The sequence below is a fragment of the Alosa pseudoharengus genome, unplaced genomic scaffold (assembly GCF_046254945.1).
Source record: "Alosa pseudoharengus isolate Yale_2024_CS ecotype anadromous, Long Island Sound unplaced genomic scaffold, YU_APseudo_1.1 YU_APseudo_1.1_scf_3, whole genome shotgun sequence".
Taxonomy (NCBI): domain Eukaryota; kingdom Metazoa; phylum Chordata; class Actinopteri; order Clupeiformes; family Clupeidae; genus Alosa; species Alosa pseudoharengus.
Genome location: NW_027468718.1, coordinates 6,914,247 through 6,928,981, shown reverse-complemented (window position 1 = coordinate 6,928,981; position 14,735 = coordinate 6,914,247). Strand labels below are relative to the sequence as shown.

Genomic DNA, 14,735 nt, shown 5'->3' with positions numbered 1-14,735 from the left:
GATCTGAGCTAATGAGCGAATTACCTAGCCAAGCCTAGCCTATCGTCGCGGGAGAATAAAAAAAGTTTAAACGTTTTTTAACATCTCCAGTGTAATAGTGGGCATTCTTAAGTTAACCGTAGCATTAGGCCTACCTATTAAGTAACTCCATGGTAATGCGAGTGATCATAATAAAATATAAAACGTGACATGTAAGTCCTTCGATAAATAACCAGGCTATGAACTCATAAACATGAACAGCATTTTGTCATCGTTTGTCATTCACCGTGCTGTGGCTGAAGTTAGCACCACTTTCGTTTCCGCGGGGGAGACCACTTTCAGATCGCGGGGGAGTTAATTTTCCGTTCCACCTTAAATAATGCAATTTTCTACCTCGTCCACAAGGGACCAGTGTTGACCGCAAATCCGCGATAACACAGGCATGTGCCTGTTGCAGATGAACAGGCATTGTTCACAGACGTTCAAAAGCCTGTATATCTTTTTTCTGTTGACTCCACTGCCGAATGTTTTGAGAAATGTTGCCTTTTGTGTTCTATTAAATAATTTGGTTTTTGATTCAACACCAGGACACGTTGGATCACTGCCATAGGCCTAGTTGGTCGCTTACTGGACACCACCATGCTTACCCATTTATAGATCTTAGCCATTTAGAGGCAAATTCTTTGCCAGCTTTTAATTATCAAAAATGATTGGCAATTTGAACGCTTAAATGACATTACTAAATAGCCTAGGCTAATTACCACCATATTAGGTGGAAAATGGCATATTTAGCCCCTCTGAAAATATAATATGTATTTGTGAAATTGCAGAATTTCAGCACTTGAACAGGGACAGATATCCCATGAAGGATTTTGCAAGGGATATTTCACCACATTCTGAAACTACACTCTCTCCTCTTTCCAATGACACCCCACTTGTGAAATTCTATGGTGGAAAATGCACTTTTTTCCCCCTCTGAAAATACAGTATATATTTTGTGAAATTGCAGAATTTCAGCACTTGAACAGGGACAGATAGCCCATGAAGGATTTTGCAAGGGATATTTCACCACATTCTAAAACTACAGTCTCTCCCCTTTCCAATGACACCCCACTTGTGAAATTATATGGTGGAAAATGCCATATTTAGCCCCTCTGAAAATGTAGAATGTATTTGTTGAAATTGCAGATTTTCAGCACTTGAACAGGGACAGATAGCCCATGAAGGATTTTGCAAGGGATGTTTCACCACATTCTGAAACTACACTCTCTCCCCTTTCCAATGACACCCCACTTGTGAAATTCTATGGTGGAAAATGCCCTTTTTTGCCCCTCTGAAAATACAGTATATATTTTGTGAAATTGCAGAATTTCCACACTTGAACAGGGACAGATAGCCCATGAAGGATTTTGCAAGGGATCTTTCACCACATTCTAAAACTACACTTCCTCCTCTTTCCAATGACACCCCACTTGTGAAATTCTATGGTGGAAAATGCCATATTTAGCCCCTCTGAAAATGAAGTATGTATTTGTGGAAATTGCAGATTTTCAGCACTTGAACAGGGACAGATATCCCATGAAGGATTTTGCAAGGGATATTTCACCACATTCTGAAACTACACTATCTCCTCTTTCCAATGACACCCCACTTGTGAAATTCTATGGTGGAAAATGGCCTTTTTGGCCATTCGAAAATATAGTATGTATTTTGTGAAATTGCAGATTTTCAGCACTTGAACAGGGACAGATATCCCATGAAGGATTTTGCAAGGGATATTTCACCACATTCTGAAACTACGCTATCTCCTCTTTCCAATGACACCCCACTTGTGAAATTCTATGGTGGAAAATGGCCTTTTTGGCCCTTCGAAAATATAGTATGTATTTTGTGAAATTGCAGATTTTCAGCACTTGAACAGCTACACACATTCCAATGACAACCCCCATGTGAAAACCCCATCACATAAAATGGCTTTTTTTTCGATTAGAACTCCCATTGCCTATTTCTCTCATTTTTAGTGTATAAAAAAACATTTTTGCAGTTTTTATACACTAAAATTGGTCCCTATTGGTCAAGACTGATTTTTTGCAAACAATTCCACCCTAGATGAATAGTTGAGTGTGTCCTCTTCCAATGACATCCCCCATGAGCAATTCCATCCAAGAAAATAGGCTTTTTTAATTTAAAAATCCACAAGCTATTATTCTGATGGGGGGCCAAGCAGTGAAGCTGCGAAGCATCATTACTGTTTCTACCTTTTCTTATTTGGGCCAGTAGCAAAGCCCAATTCTATATTTACGCTTTCCTATTATTCGGGACCATGCAATGTAGGCACCCATTGTGTTTGTACATTTTCCTATTATTGGGGGCCAAGCATCGAAGCTGCAAGGCACCCACTGTGTTTATATGTTTTCCCATCCTAAGAACACACAATAATGTGGAGTCTTTTTACCACTGTGGGGGCGCTATAATCACAGGATGTAGGCTCATATATCAGCAATGCTTTTGCGTACCGAAACCAAACTTGGTATATGGACTTAGGACCCCATCCCGACGACACACAATATATTTGGTGACCTTGGACCACTAGGAGGTACTAAAGTTACAGGAAATGAGCTCATATCTTGGCAATGCTTTCTCGTACCGAAACCAGACTTGGTTCATGGACACACAATAATGCTGGTGATGTTTGGCCACTAGGGATAGATTAGATTAGACTCAACTTTATTGTCATTGTGCAGAGTACAAAGTCAACTAAATTCAGACACTGCTCTTGCTTGCTTGCCTGCCGGTTCACACCTCACCCCTCACTCTCAGTGCAACGTGCACCTCCACCATCAAAGGCTGATGCACCCCTCCCCCACAAAGTGATCATGAACAATGCGACTACGCTAACGCTGTTCACCAGCCACCAGTCTACAGCCACCAAATACCCCTCATCCCCCCTCCTCTGGACAAGGGGAAGAGTGCTGTGAGTATCATGTTCCTTGACTTCTCCAGTGCTTTTAACACCATCCAACCCCTCAGACTGGGTGAAAAACTCCTGCAGATGATTGTGGATGCTCAACTGGTATCCTGGATTGCAGACTACCTAATAGAGCGGCCACAATTCGTCAGACTGAATTCGGATGATTCAGATATGATGCTAAACTGCGGACCTAATACTGACCTTACACGGACGTATGTGTGAACGACATACACGCACATTACAGAATCTCCGTGTGGTTGTCGAGTGAGGGGTGGGGGCTTGTAGAGTTCACAAGATGCTGAGACATGACGCAGATTATATGCGGCCGCTGCCTGTCACAGCTGCTTCTTGTTTACAAAATATAGCCTATCATTATGTAGGCTAAAGAAAAAGAAATCTATTGTGCAAAGGCTAATACTTGAAGTAGGCTAGTCACGTAAGTGGGCACTTGAAATTTACCTAGCCTACAGTATTTGTATGTGTGCTTCAAATAAACACATTTATCTGTTTTCAACGTTATGTACCAGAATTAGCTAGGCTATAGAACCCCAAATCTGGTTTGCGTTGGAGAGAGAGAGCATGCACAAACTTTATGGTAGGCTACCAGCCAATTCAGTAGGCTAACTCAAGACTTCAAGATCATACAACGTTTTTAAGCAACAAACAAAATACTAACATTAATAACAGTGAAGTTGTTCGTTTTTTCATGGTTTATTTTTTCCAAAAGCATCCTCTCCCCATGTGTAGCATTTACGTAAGGAGCTTGGAACAAAGTTGGGTTTTCTTCGTTTTCATTTTCTCTAGGCATATATGCTCAGCAAATATCAGCGAGCTCAGCAGGTCATGAAGGCTATCAATGAACAGAAAACCGTGTTGGCTAACAATTTATTAAATACTCCTGTTATTGTCGTCAACGACGTCGCTATAGGCTACTGCCTTTTCAGCGCCTTCTGCTTATGATGATTCAGTCTTCTGAATTCGTTTCTCCTTGCCATGCAGTTGTAGCCTAACGTGTCTCTAACGTTCCTTTCAGGTGTTCTATCAAAATGTTGTATGCCCTCATGGACAGTAGCTCCGTGATGTCTGCATCTTTCCAGGTTGGAGATTTTCTGGACAGCACTATGCCACTCCATCATAACACTGGCATTTAAGTCAGATCTAACCACATGGACGCATGAAAGAAACGTCACCAACACGCCCTCTCACTAGGTGTGATTTTAACCGAATGTTCTACTCCTCGTTCAGACACAGCACATTTACATAATGTCCGGAAGAAATACTAGGTCGGGGGTAGTATAAACACCGGGTGAATTCGGACTTCCATATGACCGGTTATGTCGTTCAGATATACGGCCCCACCGTTTAACATCGGCAGAACCTCCGGTCTTACACGTATGTCTGAAAGCGCTTATGGCAAACAAACAAAGGAGCACATGGCACAAGACACAGAAAGTAAACAAAGCAAACAGGAAGACACAAGAGGAGCAGACATAACGGGAAAACAAGACAAGACAGGATCCTAACAACAAGAGCCTCCCCCCTCTTGCCTGCAGCAAATAGGTAAGGGATGTGGCTAGAATTCTGGTGAAACCCTTGCTGGGATGACACAAACATGTGTCTCTCCTTTGATGTTCTTGTGCATCATTGAAAGAATAAAATCTGAAATGTTTCCTGACATTATACTCCAAATATCATATTATTATTATATTGCTTTCTTATGTAGAGTATTAACGGAATATATTATAAGAACATTTCAATAAATATGGAAAGTCAGTATGAACCATATAGACAGATATTGTGACAGCCTTGCCTGGCTCCTCCTCCTGTCTGTGTTGCGTCTCTCTCTCCTACAGGTGAGCTGGGTGGAGGTGTTTGGAGGCACGCTAATTATTTCCTAGTCAGGGCTTTTAAAAGCGCTTCAATGGAGACCGGGTTGTCAACCACTTCCGCTCCGTCTCTACAGCACCGTTTTGGATTTTGTTTTAGCTTAGTGTGTCACCTAGTCTTGATCCTTACAAGCTGGCTAACGATAGACCTATATCTAATCTCCCTTTCATGTCAAAAATACTTGAAAAAATAGAGTCCAAACAAATCTGTGCCTTCTTACATATGAACAAAATCCAGGAATTATACCAGTCTGGCTTTCGAGCTCACCATAGTACTGAATCAGCCTTAGTTAAAGTTTTTAATGACCTCCTCATTGCTGCTGATAATGGATATGTATCAATACTGATCCTCCTGGACCTCAGCGCTGCCTTTGACACCATAGACCATGACATACTACTTCATAGGCTTGAACATTCCATAGGCATCAAAGACTCAGCACTTGCTTGGTTTATACCATACCTTTTTAACCGTTAATAATTTGTACAGGTCCATAATGAACCATATACCCAGACTATGATGAAATATTGAGTGCCTCAAGGCTCATTGGATCCCAGTTATTTTCCCATTATATGCTTCTCCTAGGTTCTGAAATTTGAAAACATGGCATGGCATTAATTTCCATTGTTATGCAGATGATACACAATTATACCTTTCCATAAAGCTCGATTAACTAACCCTGTTAAACAAACTTGTATGTATGTTACATGTATAAGAGATATAAAAACACACACATATATATACAACAAAACATCCTGCTTTTGAACTCGGATGGTTTTTGGTCCTAAAAAGATGAGGCATATCCTATCCTCATCACAGGCTACGTATAGTGATCTTCCACTGACCTCATCCACAAGTGCTAAAAATCTATCAGTTATAATTGACCAGGACCTATCAATAAATAATCACCAAAATGTCATTTTACCACTTAAGGAACATTTGAAAGATAAGGAAGTCCTTATCCTTACCAGACACTGAAAAATGAATCCACAGTTTTGTCACTTCAAGGATAGACTATTGCAATGCTCTATTCGCCTTATTCACCTCGAACGTCTTTTTTTTTTTTTTTTTTCCATTTTATTAAAGACATAATACAAATATACAACTGAAGATCCTCATTTAAGAAACTGATCATACAAAAGTGAAAGGTACGGTTACAATTATACAAAATAAAATTACAAGATGCACAAAACAATTAATAAGTAAAAAAAAAAAAAAAGAAGAGAAAAGAAAAACAGGGAAAGGAAAAAGACAATTAATTAACAAGCACATTATTGTAATGTTTAAGCAATGTTGTAGCTTTTTTGTTATCCAATCTTTTAACAATTTCAAGAAAGGACTCAAGTTCAGCGCTAAATTGTTGTACATTTGGGGTGGCTAAAGCAAATTTTTGCTTGTGTATATAAAACTTTGTCATCAAAATAACAAAATTACAAATAAATTCTAAGCTAGTGTCTTCCTTATTTTCATAGTACATAAAGACATCTTTCAAAGAAAATTGAAGATTAGGGTATTTCCCTGAGAACCAGTGGCTCACAATGTCTGCCCATAACTTAGTAGTTATTGGACAACAGAGAGTATAAGAAGTACTTAGTTTCAATTATCACTAATTAAAAAGTGACAGGTGGGCGGGACTTCCGGTTAATGAAGGTCAAAGGTCTTTGATTTCCGGTGAGGGCGGGACATCCGGTCTTTGAACTAGTCATCAATTGAGTCTGACAGGTTGTTTGAATGTGGCGGGTTGCTTTTGGTAGGAGTCATGTGTCTGGGGGAGGGGGCTGTGTGTGTGTGTGTGTGTGTGTGTGTGTGTGTGTGTGTGTGTGTGTGTGTGTGTGTGTGTGTGTATGTGTGGTGTGTGTATGTGTGTGTGTGTGTGTGTGTGTGTGTGTGTGTGTGTGTGTGTGTCTGTGTGTGTGTGTGTGTCCAGGGGTGGGGGCGGTACACGGATGTGCTGGTAATGGGGGAGCGTGTGTCCAGGGTGGGGGTGTACCGGGGGTGTGTGTGTGTGTGTGTGTGTGTGTGTGTGTCTGTGTGCACGGGTGTGTGTGTGTGTGTCCAGGGGTGGGGGCGGTACACGGATGTGCTGGTAATGGGGGAGCGTGTGTCCAGGGTGGGGTGTACCGGGGTGTGTGTGTGTTTCAGTGTGTGTGTGTGTGTGTGCATGGGTGTGTGTGTGTGTCCAGGGGTGGGGGCGGTACACGGATGCGTTGGTAATGGGTGAGCGTGTGTCCAAGGGTGGGGGTGTACACGAATGTGTTGGTCATGGCTGTGGTGTGTCCTGTAGGGGGATGTCATGGGAGTGTCATGCGCGAGCAATTATGAGCGGCGCTGTTAGGGAGAATAAAAGCGGTGTAAAAGTATGGGTAAAGATAGCAAAGTAAAAATGGCTAGTTTATCAACTCCTGAAAATGCGGGTCCTAGTAGCGAGCGGCTAAGTGGTGCCCCTAAGAGAAAACATTAAGAGAAATCATTAAGAAAAGACACAAGAGAAAGCTATAGGCAACAGTATAAGTATCTGTTGAGTATGGGTGCCTTTGAATTTGGCGGGGGTGCTTTTGGTAGGAGTCATGTGCCTGGGGGAGGGTGCTGTCTGTGTGTGTGTGTGTGTGTGTGTATGTGTGTCTGAGAGAGGGGTAAGAGAGAGAGGAGGGGGTTTGTATGACTGTATGTATGCTTCAAGTTTTAGTGATATGAACCTGAATAAAAGAATCAAGGAGGTGATGATGCCAAGAGTCTAAAAAGGTTTCAGTCATGTGGCTGTGAACTAAAATAAAACATAAATCCTACATTTAAGCTGAACTTTAAGGTTCAGGGGTAAGCGTGTCTAATGTCACGGCTCCAGGGCCCTGAGGGCGTAGGTTGTGAGTGTGGATGTGTGTGTGTGTGTGTGTGTGTGTGTGTGCATGCATGCTTGAGAGTGAGAAGGAGAAAGGTTGGAATGTTTAGTTATGTTTATGTTTTTAGGATGATTAAACTGAATGTGAATGAAATGAATGATCTGATCCTGTCCAGAACCTTCTTTCATATTTCTGTGAACTAGAATAAAAAATAAATCATAAATGTAATGTTCAGGGGTAAGCGTGTCTAATACCTAAGCTGGTGTGCCTAATGACCTAGAACAATGCATCTTTTTTGCCAAAATTTGGGATGGGGGTGAAATGAGGTATAAAACTTTGGGGGTCTGGACATAGTCATAACTGACATCATCTATCGCCGTGAATCGTCATACAGCAGAGGGTTTTGTGAAGAGATTCATCATGGCAGAGCAACCTGACCAGGCAAGTATGTAAATTGTATTTTTTTTTTCATTTTCTACTATTTCGTTGATTTATCTCTGATTTAATACATGTTTTTTTTGTTTGTCTTGTTAGTATGAGCTGGAATATCTAAGGGTAAGTAGAAGATCAAGCTTGCCCATTTTGATTTCACACATTTCATTTCTGCCATAAACATGTCATGGTATCTGAAAAAATGGTTTTTGTTTTAGTTCCTGCAAATCCGAAGTACCTCACCTGACAGCGGCCTTAGCGGTGACAACTACAGCCCTGCATCCCCGAGCCCAAGCTTTTACCCCGGTACGTAGTTGCTTATCTACTTTGCTAGGGACAGTGTAGAATGTCTACGGGCATTATTCATGTGTTTTGTTTTTTTTTTGTTATGTATAGAAGATCCCGATGTTGTCCAGAGGGGTCGTCCGAATTCTCCAACCCTGAGCTTGTACCAAGGTAGGCTATAGTTCTTCCTGCGTATAATTTGGAGGTGTGATAATGTTTTGTTTTATGCGGTGCTAAATTAGTTTTTTCTTCTGTTTAAAAGACTCTGATGCAGAGCTGTACAGGCCAACTACCCCTCACGAAAGTGGGGGCGAAGGTATGTACCTACACAATATTATGGGAGAGAGCGTTTGTGAGTGTGTATGTGTGTGGGGGGTGCGGTGAGGCCGAGGCGCGGACGTTTATAAAGATTACAAGTTAAAAATGTTGTACATTTTTTTCAAGTTTTTCCAATCTAAAATTTTTAAAATGTTTTAAAAATTTCTCAAGTAAAAAAAAAAAAAAGATAAAAGGTTACCGCAACCGGGTCTTGATCCCGGGACCTCCCGCTATTGTTAATAACGGGTGCGATCAACACCAACCTTCGCCATTGCGGTAGTGTAAATATTTGCTTTTTCCCCTTTAGAATATGATGTTGTATGACGTAGGGTCGGGACATGCGAGGGGCGCTTGAAAGAGTGTAGTAGGCGGGTGTCTCTGTTTGCCTGCTGGAGAGAGGGGGAAGGGGGAGGTTGTATGTCTGCTGGCCTGCAGGAGAGGGGGAGGTAGGGTCTATGTGTGCGTGTGTGTGGAGAAAGAGAGAGAGAGAGAGAGAGAGAGAGAGAGAGAGAGAGATAAATTGTCATTTTGTATCTTTTTCTACGCTTGCTCTTTAGAACCTGGAGACCGTGAAGTCCCCCGAGCCGAACGTGGCCCCAGAACCATACCCGTACGGGGGGTCCCCAGACCCGAACGTGGTGTGCCCAGGCCCGAACGTGGAGCCCCCAGAGGAGTCCCACCAAACAGCCCCGCCTCCCCCCGAGCCGCGTGGGGTGCCATACAGGAGACGCTGTCATTAATGAACGAGACGGTACTGTACGCGTTATCATTCAGAACTCATGCTGAGCTCCAACGACTGACCTATGGTGTTTGGAACACTATTCGTTTAAGTGTGAGAGACCCCCACGTGTATTTCGAATTGTGTTCGGCTTTAAATCATTTACACCAGTACTTTGATTACTTTGTTGAAAATCAAATACGTGATATTATGCAAGTGTCCCGAGATTGTATTGGTGACTATATGGAGGGGGCGCGGGGTGCTGCCGCTGTGCGGAGATTTGATCTGATTTGAAAAAATGTATGGTCAGCGGATTGTTTGTTTGTTTGTTTGTTTAGTTTGATTGTTTTGGGTTTTATTGTACTTAGTGCACGCATGTATATTGGGTCTACAACCAGCGTTGAAAATGGATCAGGACATTGACTTAGCTAATATCCCTGAAAATTATAGACGCGTCATAGATGAAATACAAACTTTAAACCCTTCGGGACCGCCTCCGCCAAGTGTAATTTTACCCCGTGACCAGCGAGAGGTAGAGGTGAATAGTCAAGAGGCATGGTCACCAGCCGATAGCTTATTACATAGTCAAGATGCATGGTCACCATCCGATAGCTTATTACTCCAGGCATCAGATGATTTTTATCGAGAGTGTTGGTCGCCCTCAGACAGCGTTATCTTAGAGCACCTACAAGAATCGACCGACCTACATCATGCCCAAACAGACCCTTTGGAAGGCACCAGTTCTATGCATAGGGACTCTTCAGACCAGACGGGGGCCGGGGGAAATGATCCCAAAAATAACGTAGAGAGTGCTGAATTGGTGTTATCATCTGACCGACACCTGACTAAATTTAACGCTAGGGAACAACGTTATGTCGTACCGTTACCTCAACAGGACGTTCCCGACTTTGCCCAATTTTACATACGGGTGATCTCTGGTTTAGATGGTTTAATCGAGAGATTAATACCTTTAGTCAATAACGGCGACGTAATTCAAGTTAGACTTGAGATTGATGATTCGACAGCCGCACCAGCAGTACTTTTGAGAGGTGATATGCAAGATTTTTCTGACCTGTATGACATGTTAGATAGACTGGTCCAGTCTAATGCAGAGCTACTAGTGAGGTCAAACTCATTTACCCTGGTGGCCACTATCGTTTCCCCTCCAAATGGAGGTATGAAGCGGAAACTGTGCGATGTGTTTTTAGAAGACATCATAGATAAAAAGGCCCGTCATCTCTTTATAGTGCACAACGAAACAAATAACATGTGTTTCAGCGTGTGTCTAGCGCATTTGATGTATCCTGACATATGTGACAGAGAAGCTTTTGTGAAGGGGAGTGAGCTTCACGCTGCAGTAGGGCTGGCCAGTGACCAGGGCGTTACTTTCGCCGACATTGTCTTGTTTGAGCGTCACTTGCAATGTAACATTGTTGTTTTCTTTAGAACGGAGGGCACTAACGACCTAGAGCATTTTCGTACCCATCAGACCCCGCATGTCCCTAGGACTACGCACTATTTTTTTCTATTTAAGGCCCACTACTACGGGGTTAAGTCCGTCACGGGGTTTTTAGGTTGTGTCCACTTCTGTGCGTACTGTCTCAAAGGCTACCAAAGACCCGGGGCTCACGCTTGCGCTATGACATGTTCTACCTGCTGCGATACCTCTTGTCAGTGGGTGACGCCGCGGTACTGCCGGCTATGTAACAGGTGTTGTCGTTCTGACGCCTGTTTCGCACGCCACCAGGAACCTCAAACTAGTCGTGCACCCTTCCTATCCAATTGTGCCCTCCACAAGAAATGTAGCGATTGTGGTTTTGTGTACAGCACAACCGGAGCGGCGCATAAGTGCATGACTAGGGCTTGTCAAACTTGCGCTGAAAAGTTGACCGTAAGCAATGATGATGATGGTTCTGAGCGACCTATGACTGAGGCTGAACTCCGCGCGCACCAATGCTTCATACAGCCTATAATGCCCTCTGGCAAAGCCCCGTGTAAACTGATTTTCTACGATTTTGAAACATGCCAAGACCAGGGGGGTCTACACATACCCATTTATGTCAGTGCTCTGACCTGTGGTAACGTATGGTTTAGGGCTTCAGGCAGAGAGTGTGTGGCCGAGTTTCTCAAGCATTTTCGTCGCCCCAAATTCAGAAACTACACCTTTCTGGCGCATAACGCCCGAGGTTTCGATCACTATCTGATATTGAATCATATGGTGTCCCAAGGCGTGACCCCTGAACTCATCATGACCGGAGCAAAATTAATTAGAATGTATGATGGAGCTAATAGACAGACCTACATCGACAGCCTCTCTTTCCTCACTATGAAATTAAGTGACATACCGAAAGCAATGGGGGTGAGTGATTCTGCGAAAGGTTATTTTCCGCATTATTTTTCATCTTTGAGTAAGATGACATATGTAGGACCTTACCCCGAACCGAGTGCTTACGGTGTAGACCAGATGCAGGAATCAGAGAGGCTTAAATTCTTTGAATGGTACGAAGGTGTGAAACATCAGACGTTTGATTTCCGTAAGGAATTGAGATTTTACTGTGATAATGACGTTTCTATACTGAAAGCGGGAATGATGCGCTTTAGGGAGGAAACTCTAGCTGAAACGGGGGTAGACCCCTTCTCATGCACCACCCTGTCTTCCCTCTGTCTAAAAATCTTGCGTACAAATTTCCTACCTGCTAATACTCTAGCCATACCCCCGGCAGACAATTACAGCAGGCAAAGCAAGAGCTTCTCGCACAGTTCCATACAATGGCTTCTTTATCTGTGTGAATCACAGAGGGTGGTTATTCGTCACGCCTTAAATGGCGGAGAGGTTAAAATAGGCCAATATTTTGTGGACGGGTTTTCAGTGCAGAGTGGGGAGAGGGTCTGTTACGAATTCCTGGGTTGCTTTTATCATGCCTGCCCCGAGTGTTTCAGAGCTCAAGACATATGCCCCCTCACCAAAATCCCATTCGGTACTATGTACCAACGTACGTTGGTAAAACTTGAAGCTTTGAGATCTATCCACGGTTGCCGCGTTGAATTTATTTGGGAACACTCCTGGCGAGAGATGTGTAAGCAGGCCGACGTGGCAGATTTTCTAAAGCGGCTAGAATTACCGCCGCCATTCTCCCCTCGCAGTTCTCTTTATGGCGGTCGAACCTCGGCTATATGTCTACGCTACACAGCCAGGCCGGGCGAGCGCTTGGAATATGTCGATGTCACATCATTGTATCCCTACGTTAACGCCTACTTTGATTATCCTATAGGCCACCCCGTGATTATTCGGGAAAACTTTGAGGACCCTCGCCAATACTTTGGCTTAATTCAAGCTACAGTGTATCCACCCCGAGGGCTTTTCTTTCCTGTTCTACCCTATAAAACAAGTACCGGTAAACTCATGTTCACGCTATGCCGCACTTGCGCTGAGTTGAATGTACAAGACCGTTCTTGCCAACACTCGGAGGCAGATAGGTCCCTCACGGGTATCTGGGTGACTGCTGAATTGACTAAAGCCCTAGATATGGGCTACCGAGTGGTCAAAATATTTGAGGTGTGGCATTTTCCAGAGAGAAGCTCTGAGCTGTTCAAAGACTACATTCTTTCTTTTGTGAAAAGCAAGCAGGAAGCCTCGGGCTACCCTGACTGGGCTACTTCGCCCGCGCTGCAACAGCAGTATGTGGCAGACTATAAACGACACCAGGGGGTGTCTTTAAGCCCCGAGAAAATTCAATACAATGCAGCCAAGCGTTCGCTGGCTAAGCAGCTCTGCAATTCTGCATGGGGCAGATTAAGTTTAAGACCTGATTTAGTGCAGACCAGTTTTGCTAGCAAAGCCGAAGATTTTTTCCAGTATCTTTTTTCAGATCAGTTTGAGGTGACCGAGTTCAGTTTCTTAAATGAGGATGTGGCTCTGGTACAGTGGCGCCGTACCTCTAAATATGTCAACCCTCCCGCTAAAGCTAATGTCATCATAGGCAGTTTTACCACCGCCTACGGCCGCTTAGAACTCTACAAATATTTGCATAAGCTTCAGGATCGTGTATTTTATCATGATACTGATTCTGTAGTATACCGAAGCAGCCAATCCGAGGAGGGTCTAGAGTTGTCGTCTTACCTGGGGGGATTGACTAATGAATTACAGGCGGGCGAATTCATCAGTGAATGGGTGAGTTCGGGGCCAAAATCTTATGCCTTCCGAACTAATTCGGGCAGGGTGGTGCTTAAAGTTAAGGGCATCACTAAAAATTTCGAAAATTGTCAGAGAATTAATTTGGACTCTGTCTGTGAGATGGTGGAGGCATATGTGCGCGATCCTCAGAGACTCCGCTCCATACACACGCTACAACGGCGCATCACTCGCAATAAAAGGAGTTTCACGCTGCATACCCAAACACTCGAAAAAAGATTTTCAGTAGTGTACGATAAAAGACGTCTGATGCCTGATTACTCCACTCTACCCTTTGGATATTAACTATTTTCTGAGGATATTCAGGAGACCTGCAGGAATTATCTAGGATGTCTTGGGGAGCAGATATTGAAGTGAATTATGATTTACGCCTCAAGTTACCGTTTTCAGCGCTGGTTGTAGGACCGAGTCAGAGTGGGAAAACTTATCTCATGAAAACTGTTTTGGAAAACTGTGAACGGGTATTGTCTCAGAAACCTGACAACATTGTATGGATATATTCTTCTTTTCAACCCATGTATCGCGTGTTGAAGCAAAAAATAAACATTACATTTGTGAAAAACATCCCGGACTCTCTGAATGATGACAAATTATTCCCACCAGGCCGACATCACTTGTTGATTTTAGACGATGTTCTAATGACTGCGGGGGACCACCCCGAGGTTTTCAAATTGTTCACGGAGTACGCTCATCATCGGTTAATATCTGTGTTTTATCTGGTTCAAAATGTCTTTCATCAGGGTAAACATTCCAGGACTCTCAGTCTGAACACACAGTACATGTTCCTGTTCAAAAACCCACGTGACAAACTGCAGATAAGCGTTCTAGCCAGCCAGATGTTTCCTCGCAAAAAGTCTTTCTTTTTACAGGCCTATGAAGACGCAACGGGAAAACCCTACGGGTATTTATTGGTTGATTTGACTCAAACTTGTCCAGATAAACTACGTCTGCGTTCAGGTATTACCACGGGGGAGACACCAGTGGTTTACGTGCCCTCCGAGTAAGCGGCCATGTCTTCACGGATTAAAAGAAACTTTTTTACACGCCTTAATCACCGCTAAGCCTCGGGAGCGTAAAGAGCTGTTGGCACACTGTTCATCGGATGCTTTGCGTGCCTTA

At 43.3% G+C, this 14,735-nt stretch overlaps 1 long non-coding RNA gene across 1 annotated transcript; it reads left to right on the top strand.

Moving 5' to 3' along the window:
• Window positions 1-8,093: 8,093 nt before the first annotated feature.
• Window positions 8,094-8,669, top strand: LOC143099582 (uncharacterized). The gene is made up of 4 exons (XR_012981676.1): window positions 8,094-8,226; window positions 8,322-8,409; window positions 8,500-8,559; window positions 8,651-8,669. It is a non-coding gene; the product is annotated as an uncharacterized LOC143099582 (long non-coding RNA).
• The last annotated feature ends 6,066 nt before the right edge of the window (window positions 8,670-14,735 follow it).